The sequence below is a fragment of the Leptosomus discolor genome, chromosome 2 (assembly GCF_034619465.1).
Source record: "Leptosomus discolor isolate bLepDis1 chromosome 2, bLepDis1.hap2, whole genome shotgun sequence".
In the NCBI taxonomy this organism is placed as follows: Eukaryota; Metazoa; Chordata; class Aves; order Leptosomiformes; family Leptosomidae; genus Leptosomus; species Leptosomus discolor.
The window spans coordinates 90,707,253-90,724,561 of record NC_141392.1 but is presented as its reverse complement, the minus strand read 5'-3'; the positions used below and the strand labels follow the sequence as shown (position 1 = coordinate 90,724,561).

Below are 17,309 nucleotides of genomic sequence, written 5' to 3'. Positions count from 1 at the left end.
AGACAATAATATTTACAACTAGAAATGATCCTGCAATGTTTACATGAGAAACAGCAGTATTTTAAATGCATAACCACAGTATTGTCTAACATCTGTCAACATGCTAAGGATATACTTGTTGGATTGGATCCTCAAAGTCTGGTTTATGACTTGCATGAACATCGTACTGTGTCACTTCACTTGGTCAAGAAGGTGGTGTTTTGGTTGTGCACCTACAGAGTAGCACTGTAGCAACAGCAGCGATACTGGAAGAAAAGTTCGATCCTTGCTCAGTCACAGGACATGTGTATCTGTGTCTTGGACCAGAGCAATTATATTGTGCCTGTAGGGGAGATCTGGGGACTTTCTGGATCTAGTCCTTTTAACTGACAGAATTAGTTCCCTCATCCTTCCTCAAGTTTCTTATTGTCAGGTCAGGTGGCTCATACTTATCTTTGCTGGCTTCTGGCAGCCCCGTTCTGCAGGCTTCGCGTGGCAGAGGGAGCCTGAGAGCCTCGCTCACCACTGTGAATTCTGCGAGGCAGTGAGGTCAGTGCTGAAGGCTTTAGCTATTTTTCATGCTAAGGACCCTCTGTGGATCTAGCTCTCAAGTCTGTGTTCCAAAGAAGTCTAAATTCTAGTTGCATCCTCCTGCCTCGTGATGGAGAGAACTGTTCAGATGGATAGCTTAAGGAATGTGCTCAGGAGGGAGCCGGGCGAGAACCCTAGTCACAAGGATACAAGTGGAATTTAGACCATCTGTGGATGGTATTCAGTACCTAACTGTTGCACCGTTCTTGTGTGCTCTAGCGCTTTTCAAATATTTACATTTCTTCTTGGCAGATTGATTATGTCAGAAATAGCGCTACCTTGAAGAACATGCTTTACGCTACATAGCGTCATAAGCACTAGGACCGTTACTGACCTTTGATTACAATTGTAGCTGTAATAAAACTTCAAAGGAGGTATTGTCCTGACTGGCTTTCGGAAGACTGGTTACAGTGAGTGTTTTGACTCTCCATGTACTGATCTGCTTTGAACAGGCATATAGTTCAATGTCCCTAACAACTACATAGTGACATTTTCATTAAAGATATAGCCCTCTATTTTGAATATATTCACGTGGGTTGGAAAGAATAAAATGAGTAATAAAAGACAACTTGTTCATTTTGAGAAGGTTTTACCCCACTGTTTTTCTACAGAGTACAGCAGTGTCAAAGTGCAAGTCCCTGAATGGACATACTTCACTGATGGTGACCTGGTCTCCTTGATCTTCCACCCATATCATCAAAGCCTAGAAATCTTTTTCCTAACCCTGGTCACAGTGTCAGTGACCACAGGAGGTCACTGAATTTGATTACCTTAATTAAAAAAACCCACAACTGAAGTAATACTAACTTGCATGCAATTTATTAGTACAAATGACTTTTGGTTTACTTTTATTTTCCACATTGTTTTGTGAAATGAAAATTAATTTGGGCTCGTAACTCACCTGTCTAGAGGGTACAACCCTGGAGGAAAGACAAGGAATGAAGCATATGCCATTCTTTGGTTGTCCCCATTTTGTTGTCTGGCACTAGTACACCAACATACAAACTTCCACATTTACAGCTGGCATCCTGACGTTATTCTCTTCCAACACTGCTCCTGCAGAGAGAAACTCCAGCAGAGGGGCAAGGCAGGCAGCTCTTGTGCTGTAACACATTGGGTCACTGCAAATGCTCGCTTCAGTGCAGCTGAACTGGAGATCTGGGTAGCAGCAACTTTAATCTGGTGAATTCAAATTCAAAGCAGCATGTTTTCCATATGCAGCCTACTGCAGGCTTGGTGTCTGGTTTCTTGTCACTACAAAGACTGCTCAGCCAAGAGACAATGAACTGAATTCCATTACATTTGGGCATCACAGTACTGCTTTCCCAAAATTTGTTCAGCTATTCTGTAAACCTAGGTCAGATACTCACTTCCTCTCTAGGTTTTTCTTTTTTTTTCCCAAGAAGTCTTATTTGGATGAAATATGCTAAGCACCAGAGCGTCAGCATTTTTTTTTTTTCTTTTGGAGCTAAGTGTCTTTGTAAAAAGAGATATTAAAAGAAGATGTTGAATTAAAGTTGCTGCTGGATGACTGAATCCTGTGATCTGCAGTCATTTACTGGGGTGTGATCTCTAGTGTAGTAAATTCGTGTAAGGTGTGATTCAAAGCTTATTGAAATTGGTGAAAACATCTTCATTGACTGACTGGGCTTTTATCCAAGCCAGGTGACTTCCATGCTTACCATTAAACCTAAATGATGTCTTGTGTGTGTGAAAAGTTCAGGACTTTAATAATGTGTATTGCTCTCAATGTTTTTATTCATGCATGGAAACAATACAATGTTTCTGGCTCCAACTTGGAATTGCTCGAGTACTGTCTGCAAACATAATGTGTCCTCATTAGCAGCAAGGAGAAATGAATCTTGGGGTATAATCTTCTTCCTAAAATGGAAGAACTGGATTGTTGGTAGAAAGGTTGTACTGGACTTCTGAGCCTCTGTCCTTGGGCAAACCGTAGCAAGTAAGTACCTGTTACATGACTCACAGACCACACTCTAGGCAAGAGAGATGAATTTCCCGAATCTCCACCCTTCTGGCGGACAGCGAGGCTAGAAACAAATACCTACGTCTTGCAAAGTTAAGCCTCTCTTCTATTCCTGACTACTGCTCCATTTTTAAAATTTAAGGACCTATAGATAAAATTCAAGAAACAGTGAAGACCTACCAGTAAATGTGAAAATGTACTAGTCAAAGTTAGCTGATAATGCCAAAGCCCAGCAAAGCTTGCCAATGTAATGGCACAATATTTATTCAGAGTAAATGACCTTTCTTAGTACTTGTAAGAGCTTAAAAAATTTCTATATTTTAACTGATATATTTAATATTCTGTTTCTAATAATCTTGTCAAAGGTGAAGTATACTGTTGAATAAGTCCATTTCACTTGCTGTATGAATGGTTTTAGTTTTAATTAAAATCCAAGAAAAAATTAAGTTTATAATGCAATGTGTTTCAGTTGACCTCTGCTAGATTCTCTTTGGTACTCTTCATCTTACATACATACAATCTATCTTCCAATGTAAAATTATTTCAGACAGTTTATACTTCTGTTTATCCAAAGAGGGAAATATAGTAGAAATTGGGATTTGTGGAAAGTAGTCAGCATTTGAGGAAGTTTGTTATTGTATAAAATCAGGATGACTTTTGTCTTCAGCAATCTGCGTGCAACTTGGAGGTAAAGAATTGTCCCTAAGGTGGTAACGCAGAGTGTATCATTTTACTAGCAAGTACACTAAGGGCAACAGTTTCCTCACCTGCAGCCTCAAGTGCTGGCCTCCTAAGGGAGTTATCCAGAAGGAAATAATTGCAACCTTTGTTTTGCTTGCAGTGTGAATGCTTGATAAGAACAGCAATGAACACAGAAACGCTGTGGTCCTTGGAATCTATTCTTAGTTGAAATCTGCTGTATCCAAAACCATGATCATGTTCCAGTATGTCAGTGTGTTTTTTACTACCTTAATGTTTTGATAAGTTTTACAGAAGATAGTTAACATTTTGTAAGTCCCTTAAGTTGGTGGATTTCCTTCTTGGCAAGGTGAGGGGAAATGCAGAGGTAGTGGTAGTGTTTTTTTCCTGTGACTGTCAAGAGAAATAGGCCACAGTTAGCTGCGGTAGCTCAGAAGATCTTCTGAGTTCCTCAGTAGCCATGAGGTTGTATCTTTAATTTTCTCTCCCAGGGTGGCATGTTGTTTAGTCAGCACCCATTGGCTGGGCAGATGGAGTCAATTCAGAAACCTAAGTCACTGTTGACTCTTATTTCTGAAAACAAACATCAGATTCATTTCAGTGGGACTCATGTAGGTGAGCAAAGTACGACCTGATCTTTCAAGGAATGACTTAAAGTTGTTGGTGAACTTCAGATTCCTTGACTGGGCGGAAGGGGTGACTGAGATACAAACATGTGCAGGCAGCTCATTTAACACTTTGTCTCATATCCAGAAAGTGTGGATACAAAACCTGCTTTCTTGTCTTTCTTGGGCTTTAGGCCTCCATCTGTGAAATCTTTGCTCTTCTGTTCAAGGCTGTGGCAGTCCTTCCATTCAGGTGTGCTACTTTACTGTAAGAGTTATTTATTGCCACTCTGAAGAGGCTGAGTCTAAAGCATGTGAGTATCCTTCTTTTTGGGGTGATAAGAGCTTTAGTGGTGAGGAACCTTCGTGAAAAAAGTTATTTCTGTCTCGTTAGTGGGGGAAGAGAAAAACAACTGGATTATACAACAGTAAACAAGATTATTTATTCTAAATTTAATATTGTACTTCACTATAATTGAATTTGGCATGGAGGAAGGGGAGTAACTGTCTTGCTAGCCGATTTATGAAGAGAAGCTCTTAGGAGACACAGGTTGTTCAGTGACTCATCTTAATCATCAATAACAGCATGCCCTTCTGTTGTTGCCCATCTCCCTTAGGTAGGAGAGAGCTTGCCCTGACAGTTAAGAGTACCAGTATTTGTTGTTGTTGGTTTTGCTCTTTTACCTCTGGATAACCAATCACCACCATTCCTAGTAAGACGGTGTGGAAAACTGCAGGATGTTTCTCATTTTACTGCAAGGAATAAACTTGCAGAAGTTAATTCCTGGGAATGATCTTTGTGTATGTATCAACCCGCCTTTTGTTTGAATATACATATGTAGGTGTGTATTTTTGCATACATACATATATAGAGATATGTATTTATTTGTATATATATATATATAGTGTGTACATATTATGTATATTTATATCTGTATATGTGTGTGTGTGTATGCTTAACCTCGGAATCACTGATAGATGCTAATTATCACTCGGTAAAAGAAAACCACTGATTTTTGCATCCCCAGAAGAGAAATAAAGATAATGTTCTGGTGCCTTACATCAGTTGCTCAAGATATGTAAGCATCTGTCGGGGCCCTGTCAAAAATGACTGCTCCTTTATTTGAATGATTGGACCTTATGGAATTGTAACCATGGATGTCTGTCTTATGTGTAAGCTAGAGCGCTAGAATTGTGGTGCTTGCTCAGCTATCTCTGTTATTCCATGTGTCTGGCCTGTACTTAAGAGCTTTAATTCTGTAACTTACTTCAGATAATGAGGTGCTTACAAGTAGTTGCACCACTATAAGCTATCCACCAGTATAATTGTGCTGGCTGATGGGGTCATGCAGTGGCATAAATATTTCCCTTCTTACCTAGGAAAAAGGTAACATCAGTGTAAGCGATGTTACGAAGATTGTTATCTGAGAGCTCTGACAGGGCTAGCAGTGGCTGTTGGAGACGTTACTGCTGATAACTTCAAAGTTGCTGTTCTGCCTGGTGCAGAGCTCTAGGACAGAACCCGTGCCTGCCTTTTGGCCTCTTCGGTTGCAGCCTTGCTTGTTACCTTCATGGGTGCTGAAGGTGGGCTAGTAGTACATCAGACTGTGAAACTGAGTTTCTGCAGCACCAGGACATATCCAGTTTTGCCACTGTTGCAGGGGTGATGATAACTTTTGGCAAGCTTCTGCTTGTGACAAAGCCTTAAAGAGCCACAGTTTCTGGCTTTCTGAACGTCCCGTTTCATGGGATTGTTCTGCTGTAAACTCTGCCAGCAGGGTTACTCTCAGAGCTTTTGTTTCTAGGCAGAGCCCTGCAACCATGAACTTGTACTCCGTATTAAATGCTAATCAAAATATGATTATGTATGTTCCCTTCACACACGCGGGTAAGTTTTTCCTGTTGGTTTCTAGCTTTTTGTGCTTTTACAAAAAGACAGAACTTTTACAAAAAGACTTTACCTTCACACGGCCTGTTGTGATCCTTTTCACCAATCTGCTATGTAACACGGGTCCTGTGAGTTCACTGGATAGATCCCAGTTGAAGCAAGAGAATGTGACTTAGGAAAAAAATATCATCAGAATTTAATCGTAGAAATTTCTTCACAACTTTCACGAATTTGTTTTGTTTCCTGACATTTTCATATGCTGCAGAGGATGATATCAGGTATTAGCTGTGCTATTAAAAACTTTGAGTGATTATATGGAACAATTTAATAGTAACATTACAAATCAATTACAGACAAATAAGGACTGGTTTCTTAATCGTGGAATTGGGGTCTGGGTTTTTCAGAGAAAGGCAAGTGAATTTTTGTGTGTCTTCATTTGAAAGAAAGCTTCCATTGATCTGGTGAACAATAGAGCATCAGCAACTGAAACCTGTCATTGTGTTGCTGCAGGGTTAGTGAAATTATCGTCCCTGTCTAATCTAAAGAAACACAGTTCAAGTATGCATTAAACCTTTGATCTGGATCTGCATCTCCTAAGGGTCAGACAATCTTCCTGAAGCATCTCTAATTGAGTGATCTGGTATGTTTATATAGAAGCAGAGACGGGAGTGGCATTTGAAGGATTTAGATAGCATCACATTCTTCAGGAGGAACCTGCTAGGAAGATAAAATTATTTAGAAAGGAGACACAAAACTAGTCTTTGATCAGAGAAGACAGGGCCATGAAGGCCCTGATGTACAAGCAGTCCCTTCTTACTTGGGGAAAGTGACTTGCCTGTAGCAAGGTCTATTTTCTAGTAAAGGTTCCCAGCATCAGGCCCCAGGGGAGTCTGAAAATCTATGGGTTTATTCAGCAGGTCCCATTGACCTTACAGGAGATGTGACTGCAGTTTATGGGATAACAATCAGATGGTTGCCGTGTTTGGGGCTGCAGAAATGGGGCTGTAGAAGGTTATTTGCGCATACGGGACTGCAAGAACCCACAAGCTACACAGATATAGTTGATTTGTTGAAAGAGGAATAATGTTGACATATTTTAATAAAATTAGAAGTCCTGTTCTGCTCTCAGTTGAGTCAGAGGTAATTTTGTTATTGATCTGAATAATAGCGGTGGCAGTCAGCCCTGGTTTAGAGAATGATACCAACAAAATCCATCATCCTAGCCTTGCAAAAACATACTGATAGAACTTTGTGGTAATATAGACCAATTTTATCTATAATATGACATTTGTTTAGAACCACAAATGCATTTTTCTGTTGCTGTTGCATATAATTCTGGGAAAACCTGTAAATATCCGTAAAAACTTAGCACAACAAATTGTGAATGACTTGCACTGCTGTCACTGCTGTTACTTTGAAGTGCATTATCAGGGATGTGTGTATCTGTAGTTGGCAGAATGACACAACTGTGCTGCGCAGATAGTAGCTGTCAGGAGAAAATAGTGAAAGTATTGACAACTTTATTTCCCAAGCTTGTTTTTCAAATTCTTTGGAGCATTTCGGTATTGTAATACCTGTGATCCTTCAGGATGGAAAAACCAAATGAATGCAAGCATAGTTGTTCTTAGGGAAAGGCTAGATGTTTTTTCCAAGTGTCCAAGGGGTCTTATCATTCTCTTAAATTCATAGAGGGGGATTAGTAGCTGTGTGGGAGAAATATGGGTGTGACCTTGTGCTTATGTGGGAACAGGGTTCTCTGTGAAACCCAGTATGCCACTGCTGGGCTAGGCAGTGCTGCTGTCTTGGAGCTTGCCTTAATGTCTTTTTAAAAGTACCATACTGTCAGGAGACTTTGCTGCATGTGGCGTCTTATGGCTCCACGTTCTTGATCAACTAGCTCTTGTTTCAGAAATAGCTGGAGCCGCAGTTGGGTGTAACTGGGTGTTGGGCTATGCGTCCTGAGGGACAAAATACAGAGTGTACAGCCTCAGGGGTAAGGTAGGAGATGGCCAGCAGGACTTATAGCTTGAGCTAACAGAACTGAGACCCCACCCAGATGAAATAAGGCTAATTACTTGCTACGTCTCATGGGCTGATAGGTGTTTTTATCCATTCTAATAGATAATGCCGCTGGGTTTTGATGCTCAAAGCAAATGAGAAGGAAGAAACATGACCTGTTTCTTTGTGCCAAGAGATTTGCTTTTATATTTCATTTGCAGTAAGTACAGAAAATACAGCTGGGGATGCTTTATTCATTGTGACAAAACAATGTGACTGATAAATACGTAGAACTAGTTCACAACACTTTCAGCGCTCTGCTCACTTACCATGTCAGAAAAAAAAAAAGACAGTTGTGTGTTTTCATCTTAAAAGTTTAGGTGATAAACATGTTACATAATAGGAAATGCGTGTGAATTTCTTGTTAGGGGGATTTTTTTTGTTTGTAAACTTTTACTTTTCTTTTCAGAATATAGAATAGAATATTTCAGTTGGAAAGAACCTACAGTGATCATCTAGTCCAACTGCCTGACCACTTTAGGGGTCACCAAAATTTAAAGCATGTTATTAAGGGCATTGTCTAAATGCCTCTTAAACACTGATAGGCTTGGGGCATCGACCACCTCTCTAGGAAGCCTGTTCCAGTGTTGGACCACCCTGTAATGAAATGCTTCCTAATGTCAAGTCTGAACCTCCCCTGACACAGCTGTCAAGTGTCCTATCACTGAATACCAGGGAGAAGAGATCAGCACCTCCCTCTCCACTTCCCCTCCTCAGGAAGCTGTAGAGAGCAATGAGGTCGCCCCTCAGCCTCCTTCTCTCCAAACTAGACAAACCCAAAGCCCTCAGCCGCTCCTCATAGGACGTTCCTTCCAACCCCGTCACCAGCATTGTTGCTCTCCTTTGGATGCATTCAAGGACCTTCACATCCTTCTTAAATTGTGGGACCCAGAACTGCACACAGTACTCAAGGTGAGGCCACACCAATACCGAATACAGCGGGATAATCACCTCTATTGACCGGCTGGTCACGCTGTGTTTGATGCACCCCAGGATGCAGTTTGCCCTTTTGGCTGCCAGGGCACTCTGCTGACTCATCCGATTTTTATAGCATTTGCTTACTTTCCAAAACCTTATAACCATATGCTTATAAAACTGCTTTCTTCAGTGCTATTTCAGTGAACTTCAAACAATTACCAAGTATTTAAGACATTTTGAGAAAATAAAGAAACAAAACATAATTACTGGTTTTTTTCTTCCCTCCAAAAAATCGTGATTCTACCAAGCAAGGTTGATTCACATTAACAAAGTTGATATCTCTAAATCCCTGCAGATTTTCAGCTACAGCAGTATTTGGCTTCCATGTGCAAGACACCAAACTATTCCCTGGTCTCCTAACTCTGCAGGAGGAACTGTGAGATTCAAAGATCGACTTTTGGTTCATCTCTGCAGGACTGAGTACTGAGTTTCCAATAGTTCACAACTCAACAGTTCTCAATTACCTTATTGGACTGGGACTTTACTGGGAAGCAAAGGATATTCTTCAGAATCAAATAACTTAGAGAAATCAAAAGAAATAAACATATGAATAAATGTAGCGTAGCATGGAGATCAGAGAACAACCTGCATTTAATTAGGAGGTACTAAAAAGTAACTGAATTAATAAGGGTTGCAGTTATCATACTTGTATTTATGTGTAGTATACATTTTGAAAAGAAAGATAGGTGTTGCTTGTTGAAAGGGTTTCTTTCATGATGCAAAATGCTTGCTATAAATATGCCAGTTTGACAAAAGAGAATAGTATGAGGACGAGTTAAATCTAGAATACTAAACAGGAGAGTTAAATTATTCTCTGGCATCTTTGAGAGGTTTCTGTTGGCAAAATGCATGAAAATAACACTTTCTTTTTAACCACTCTCTTGAATTACTGAAACATATGGTAAATTACAAACAAAACCATCTATCTATTGAAAGAAGTGAGCTGCCAGCTACGGTTTGAATTGTTAGTCTTTTGAAATGAATTATTCTAGTCCTGCAGGATGGTTCCATCAGGAGAAGTTTTTGTTAGCTGAGAATATGCTTTATGAATCCCTGAGATCTTCCAGGGCTGAGACATTTTTAGAAACAGACCATGTTACCAGCATGCTCTGGTAATCTGCCCTCTGTTTTAGCTAGAGACCCAGCCAAAGAAGAACCAGTATGCCTTCCCAGTGTCCTCACGAGAAAATACCCATGACTAGGAAAGATCCTGTATCTGTAGCACAAATATAATTTCAAGCATGCATTTTGTTGAATAGAAATGTAAAAGTTTTCAGGATAGCGTAATTCCACAGAATGGAGCTCTCGCTGTAGGTTACAATCCAGACTGGCAGTAGGTTTTGCAGTCTTCCCTACTAGAACAACCAACACTGCATCCTGACCTTCAATCTGGCAGTTACCTGCTGCTTGCCAGGCTGGGCTGGGAATCCTCTCACTGCGCTTCGCAATCTGCAGGGAGGGCTCTGGCTGCTAGTCTGTCAAGGTCTGTCTCATTTGGAGCTGTCTGCCTGTACAGTCAGTGAGACTTCAAAGTTCTGGTTCAGTTCCTGTTGCAAATTCTTCAAGTTTCACTTTGTTTTAGCCATTTTTTATCCCCACAAGCAATGCTGGTTTTTTGGTTTCGCATTGATGCAACGGAATACAAATTTACGTCGTTAATTGGAAGACAGACCCAGCTTCAATGGTATTTTTATTCTTTTGATGTGGAGTAGTGAGCCAAGGTTTGGGTCTCATAGGATCTGGTTTTCTCCAGTCTCTCAGAGGCTCACATATAAGTGGATTTTCAACACTATAGGGACACATTGTTCCTACTGCAAGAAGAAAATGATGATAGAATCACTTACTTCATTTGTGTACATCATTGGCAAGCCTTGTTTCCAGAAATACAGAAGTCAAAAGACGCACACTTGGGAGTGACTTCAGAGGCTTTCTCAGCTGCACGCAGCTCAAAGGCGCCCTGCATGGCACTCCCTGTAGTTGGTACTTGTGTAAAACCTTCTCTTTTTTTCTTTCTTAGTCTTTCCCCTTTTTCTGTTTGTTCCATTTCTGTCTTTCCTTTTCGCTTTATGCTTACTGAAAATACCAAGTAAATCTCTGAGAAAACAACCATCATCTCTTGTTTTGTGCAGTGATAGATGTATTTGTACTTGCTAAAGACTCCTTTGTGTTTCTGAGTGTTACCTTGTTACTTGCACAGAGAACAACGGGTTTGTACGAACTCTCTTAAATAAGAAACTTTTCTCTTCAGCTTGAAATAGACATACCTACATGGAATTCAAATACATTTTATCATAGTGCAACATATGACAAGGAAAATACAAGGTGAGCAGGCATTGAGCATGGAGCAGCTTACTGTTTCTGCAGCTTTATAGAAAAAGAAATTAATATGTTTTCCTTTGCTGACTGCTTGTGATTAGAAGTCTTTTAAAAAACAAACCTGGCTCAAATTTTAATTGCATTTCTTAAATGCTGGGCTTTTTGAAAGATACCATACATACATTGCATAGAGGTAAAGGAGTGCAGATGGCCTGGCTAAGCAGTGTCTCAGCAGCTCCCAGGCACCTGCAAACTTATTTTGCATGAAGCTGAACAGATTGCGCTCCCAGTTCAACAGAGTATTTCATACGGTGTGTCCCAAATTACGGCTCAGTATGCAAGCAGAAGATCGCTGCTTGCAGGAGACCAGGGCAGTGCAGGCTGCATGTGGCCACTGTTCAGGGACTGTTGTATTTCTTTTCAGACTGAAAAGTTCTGTGGTCAATTTTTAGGGTATTTAAACATTTCCTTGAGGATGAAACATCGAAGGTGTTTTTAGCTATTTGGAGGTCTGTTCTGAGGCGGCTGTGTTTTCCTTCTATCACATGTAATGCAGTATTTGCTACGGCAGGTAGCCACTTACTTTACTTTTGGAAATAGTTATGCAGTGCTGATTTTTTTAATTTCTCCTTTTAAAATTTCTTATTTAATACCCTCGTTCACCTCACCACAGCTTCTTGTCTCCTTTTCCCCTATGTACATGTATTTTCCTGTGCCAAGAACAATGAATTAATCATATGAACCTTTGTAAAGGCCTGTCATAGCACTACCATCTCTCTGCAATGAAAATTGGCAGGGATCAGTTGTGCTTTCCTTTCCTAAGCCAAGCAAAGAAGGAGAAATTTGGCAGAAAGTCTCTGTTGCTACAGGTTGGAAATGTAGCAGGACCATGAGGATTTTTGTGTCAGCCTTGTGAATGTGTGGGGTTGTTTTTCTTTGCTTCTGTATGAAAGCAGAAACACAGTGGAAACAGAAGAATGCAGATGCTGCTTAGTGTGGTTGTAAGAGGCATCGCCTCCTCCTTGCTTTTCTAAGGAAGGTACGCATAGGTTTGCAGTTAACACTGTTTAGAGTTCTGTTCATTTGAAGTGGTTACGGCTTACATCTCTTTGTTAGAGCGCAGTATCTCCTTGTTATCTGGGAGGATGTGTTAAGCTCATCATTAGTAATTCTCTGCAGTGACTATATTACATCTGCATTTTACACTGCAACAGTCCTCTTGGTTATGTTTGCATGACTTGTAAGGGTAGAGGCTCCCATGGGAGTGGCTGTGGGAGTGAGCTAGAGCTTGTATTTATGTTACACAAATGCTGTTTATGCAGTTTGTATTTCAAATACCTGTAGCTGGTCATGCTTCAGCGTCTGCTGAGCCATTTTCTTAGGATGCAGTTTTACTACTGTTATAAACCGATGAGATTGTGGTGCTGACATTATTGCTGCTCCTTCCCTTGTTCCCCTGGTGCCTGCATTATGCTTGTGCAAGGAAAGCTGCAGGAGCCACTTGGCAGGAGGAAGGAACATTGTGTCCTCTCAGTGATAGCCAGCGGTGGATCTGCTTAGCTGTATCATCAGACTGGACCCTGAAGGTGCCCCTGCCAAACGCAGTACATTCGGTTTTCAGCTGAGTCAGTGAGTGGATAACGTGGCTGCTGCAGTTCTGGAGTAAGGGCAGGCACCAGCAAAGAGTAACCAAATTGAAAGAGAAGGAAGGGGACCAGCAGGACTATCTCTGTCTTTAGAGGCACGGGTCTAGATAGATGAATGCCAGTCAGTGAAACAAGTCTGTGAGGTGGACTTAGACATCCATTCTGTTTTGGTTTTTTAAACGTCAGACTTCTAAAACGTGTTTGTGGTCTGACAAGACAGCTTAGAAGATATTCATCAGAAGGCTGCCTTCTCAGCATGTGTGGTCTGAATAATTTTTGGGGTGGGATTTTGTGTTAGAAAGCAGGCTCTTTGTTCTTGGGATCTGTCTGGAAGGAGTGGACAGTTCAGGTTAGGCTTTCGGTCCCTTCAGTTCCAGGATGAAGAGGCTGTAGGACAGTCAGTGCTACACATCTCACTCACTAGCCAATGCACTGAATGGTACCTGCTGTCTCTCCTGCTGCTTACAGGCAGAAGGACTGAAGCCCAGGGAATGCTTTATCTCCAGAAACTGGGGGTTAGAGTCCAGAGCAGAACAACCTCCCACGTCCACTTTGTGGGCACCAGACACTCAGCAACACATCTGCCGACACCGCAAAGAGATTTGAAACTGAGAATCTGTCTGCTTTGTCCCATTTATATTAACTGGGCTAATGAAGTATGGCAGAGAAGTTCTCTTTAATCATGGGTATTTCACAGTTTCTATTAATACTGCTACTTGAGTCATCTGGCCTATAGTATAGTAGAAGTAATACTCATTTATCCTATCTGGGTTAGATAAATCCTGGACTAGTGAGATTTTTGCACTGTATGGAATATCTTGGTTAAAACAGTGTAAAATAGTGAAATGCTGCTGCCATTTAGTATTGGGAGACCACATGATATGCTCCTCTGGTTCAGCAGCTGTCAGTAGGCAAGCCTTTCTAGTACAGAAGGCCTTCTGAAAACAGGTTCAGGAAGCATAGAGATGGAAAAAAGGAGGAGATTGTGACTGTTAGAAGTGATGAGAAGCTTCCAGGAAATTTAGATAGAAGACGTGATCTGATGTTGCTAAACTTCTGCTCCAGCCTGGACATGATTTATGATGGTAACATCCTCATTTCGTCGTTCTGCTGTTAAATGAGCAATAGGATTTCTTTTGTTACTGGAGATCACTGTTAGCTGGGAGATCTGTTTTTCCCCTGTATTAGTTGTGTGGGAAACAGGAACTTTTAAACAGGAGAGTTTTCAGTGTAGCCAAAGATCTGAAAAGTAAAATGACTGAAAGCTGGAAGTGACGTGAATTCTGAACAGAAGCAAGCAAATATTTTAAATGAAGGCAGTTAATTAACTATGGGAACAATTTACTGAGACTAGCAGATTTTCTGTTATCGGTTCAGGAATGGAGCCTAGGGGAAAAAAATTCCAACGAAACTCTTTACTCCTAAGAGGAATTAATTCAGAGATGCTGAAGGTCAGAACAGATAATCCCAATAGTCCCACCTGGCCAGGCCTGAATATGTCTTTGAAGTATTTTTCCAATGCAGTCTGCAAGTGTATCTTCCTCTTACCTGTTGCAAATCAGTATACAGAAATGAAAACTGGGGCAGAAAGGCAGGATACCTTAGCTGCGGTAGGCTTTCTTTATAAATCATACTGCTGAATAAGTGATTAGTTCATTTTAGCAGTTTTGTATATCAAAATGGACATCCTATTATTGCTGGCTTTTATTCCTAGTAAGGAGACCAGCTCTAAATACTGGGATAAAGTGGTGATGTCTCTGGGGACTTTTAACTGTCTTACTTTTGTGACTAGAAATACAGATTAACAGTAAAACCAAGCGCAGAGAAATGATGTTCAGAAAACAATCACCCTGCTAAAAATATGGAAGACAAACATCAAATTATGATCATAGACTATTAGCTCTATCAGAGTTTTTTTCACTGCATTAAAGATAGATTAGGAGCATATTATGTAAAGATTTTCCTCTGAAACTTCAAATGGTTATATATTTTGATGGTGTATCTCTCAGTGTCTTCTGGTGTGCTGAAAAGTATTAAAACCAAAATATTTTGGTGCTAAAGCAGTCTATCCTGTAAGTATACAGATGCTTTCCCAAAGTGGTGTATGAATAGCTGTGAACCAAGTTTTTCTGAACATGGTACCTTTGATTATATGAATACTCTTTTCAGGTTCCTTTCAGTTGCATCACACCCTGGCAGCCTCGGAAGCAGCAAGGTACAAGGCTAAGTTTCACAAAAAGGACTAAAGGATCCACTTCCATAGTTTGTCAAATGAGGATATATTTTTCTCCACTGGGCTCTTGACAGGAGCTCAGATCCCCTGCATAGGCTGATGAGGAAAGGAGAACTGCCACTGCTCTTTGTGCCGTGTTGTCTTTGCTCAGGGTTTCACGTGGTCGAGCGCTGGAAGTTTTTAGAGCTTGGAGTAACCACAGATGAGAGCTGCAGACAGGATTGTGAGGCTGACGCACTCCTCCGGCACAGATCCAGTTGTAGAGGAAGACAAAGGTCCTGTGGTTTTCTTGGGAATAATCATCTGGCTTCTGTTGTGACAGATGCTCTGAGCATCCATCTTAAACAACAAGGCATAATTTAATAGGATTTTAAATGTAACTAATGTTCTTGTTTCAGTTACAGGCTTCTTTTTTGGCTAAAAATTTTCAGGGCATTTTGTTTAAATTTATGCAGCTGGCACATCCACAGCTGATAACTCATGCAGATGTCATGTGGAGAATTGCAAGGCTTCTGGCTAAAAAAAACCCACCACAATTTATTTCACTTCAACATCTTAATTAGTTTTATAAAAATAAAAAGGAGAGATTAGGAAATGTGGCTTTGTGGGAGAATTCTCATGGTGTGGACAGTAAAATATTAGGGTTCAGATTACCTCTAAGTTGCAGTTAAACTTATGCCCAGTGTACAGACTGCTGGAAGGCAGCAGACGACACTGGGTGAGTGTAGACACCTGTGTACTAGTACGTGGCCTGGGCCTGAGCAACGGAGCGCTCTGGTGCTGTGAAACAGTTAGAGGCATGGTTGCTGGCGCGGGCAGCTTTGGCCAAGGCTAACTTACAGTCTCACAAACAGTTCGTGGCCATGATTTAGGTGTTACAGCATCATTCCCAATGTACAGTTTGCATACAGCCACTCTGAGAGGCTGCAGGTTTAATAGACTTGGCCAGGTGACGCTATTTGGCCTCAGGGCCAGAAGGCTGGCCCAGGCACTGTTTAGTTTGCTAGTTTCTCTGACCAGTGAAGGAGGGAATTGATGCTGGTTTTATCAGTACTCCACTATAAGGAAATGACTTCTTCCCCACATCGTTTTAGACATCTCATTTCTGTTTGAACAAACACTTTATATTTGTGTTAAGAAAATCTCAGTCTTTGCCTCTTCTAGGCCTTTCTTGCAGCTTTTTTGAGTGAAAGATAGAGGAAAGTATTTTCATCTTTCACTATTACATTGACAACAGAATTTGTCCTTGCAATTTTTAGGGCGATAGTAAATCACAGAATCATTCAGGTTGGAAAAGACCTTTGAGATCATCCAATCCGACCATCAACCCTACTCTTACCAAGTGCACCCCTAAATTGTATCTCCAAGCACTACATGTGAAAGGCGTGTTGTCTTCAGTACCAGCAGTGATGATGGTGTGGTAATTCTATTGTTCATAATGCATTCTTTGCACACAATTTTAGGAGCTGCCTAATGCAAGAAAAAGTGGTCCTTTCCTATATGCCTAAAACCCCCCACCAGTATATGTAAGAAAAAGACTAAGACACTGAGACACAAACTTCCTATGCAGCCAACTGCTTAAGAAAGACAGTAATAATTTAAGAGCTTTGTCTTTGAAGTTTCTTGGGATGGCCACTCTCTTATTTCAAGGAAAGAATGGTTCCATCAGCATTACCTCCAAAAGTTATATATTTTTGTGGTGTATTTAGATAGACAGACTGAGTTGTGTGACAAGAACTAGCACATGCACTTTAAAAATTCTCTGATTTCCAAACAGTATCTAGGTCATATGATACCCACAGGCATGATTCATCCACCTGGGCTTTATGCCAGTCAGTAACTGCGTGGATCTGACACTTCAGGAATTCTTTAAAATTATTAAAGCTGTATTTTTTTCTTCAAATAATACTGTTGATGGTAGCTGTAAAAAATGCAGCATATAATTTGTAGTTCCTTTCTGAAATAATTAATTTCAATAGGTAGATGTGAAAAGTACAGAATGCAGAGCAGACCTAGCTGAATGAATCCAGGTAGCTTTCCTTGGCCCTACAGACTTTCATTTCAAAGATTGCTATCTTGATATCAAGTCCTATTTGAGGCAGAAGTAGTCTTCACCTGAGTGTATCTGCTTGAAGCCCAGCTAGCTGTTAAGGGTTGATCTTAGTGACAATGAGCTAAAAACTGCCAGTGTTCTGCCTCTGTTCGACTTTTGTATAAAAATGATAATCAATTTGAGGGGCAGAAGCTCCATATATTTAGTACGAACCTCATGCTTTTTTTTTTGCAATAACGTTAATTTTCAGGAGATGAGCTCATACTTATTTTTAGGCAT

General features: G+C 40.6%; 1 protein-coding gene across 1 annotated transcript in view; it reads left to right on the top strand.

Annotated features, from left to right (window-relative positions):
* Window positions 1–17,309, top strand: part of SH3BGRL2 (SH3 domain binding glutamate rich protein like 2) — a 45,277-nt gene that overhangs the window by 5,064 nt on the left and 22,904 nt on the right. The window lies entirely within an intron of this gene.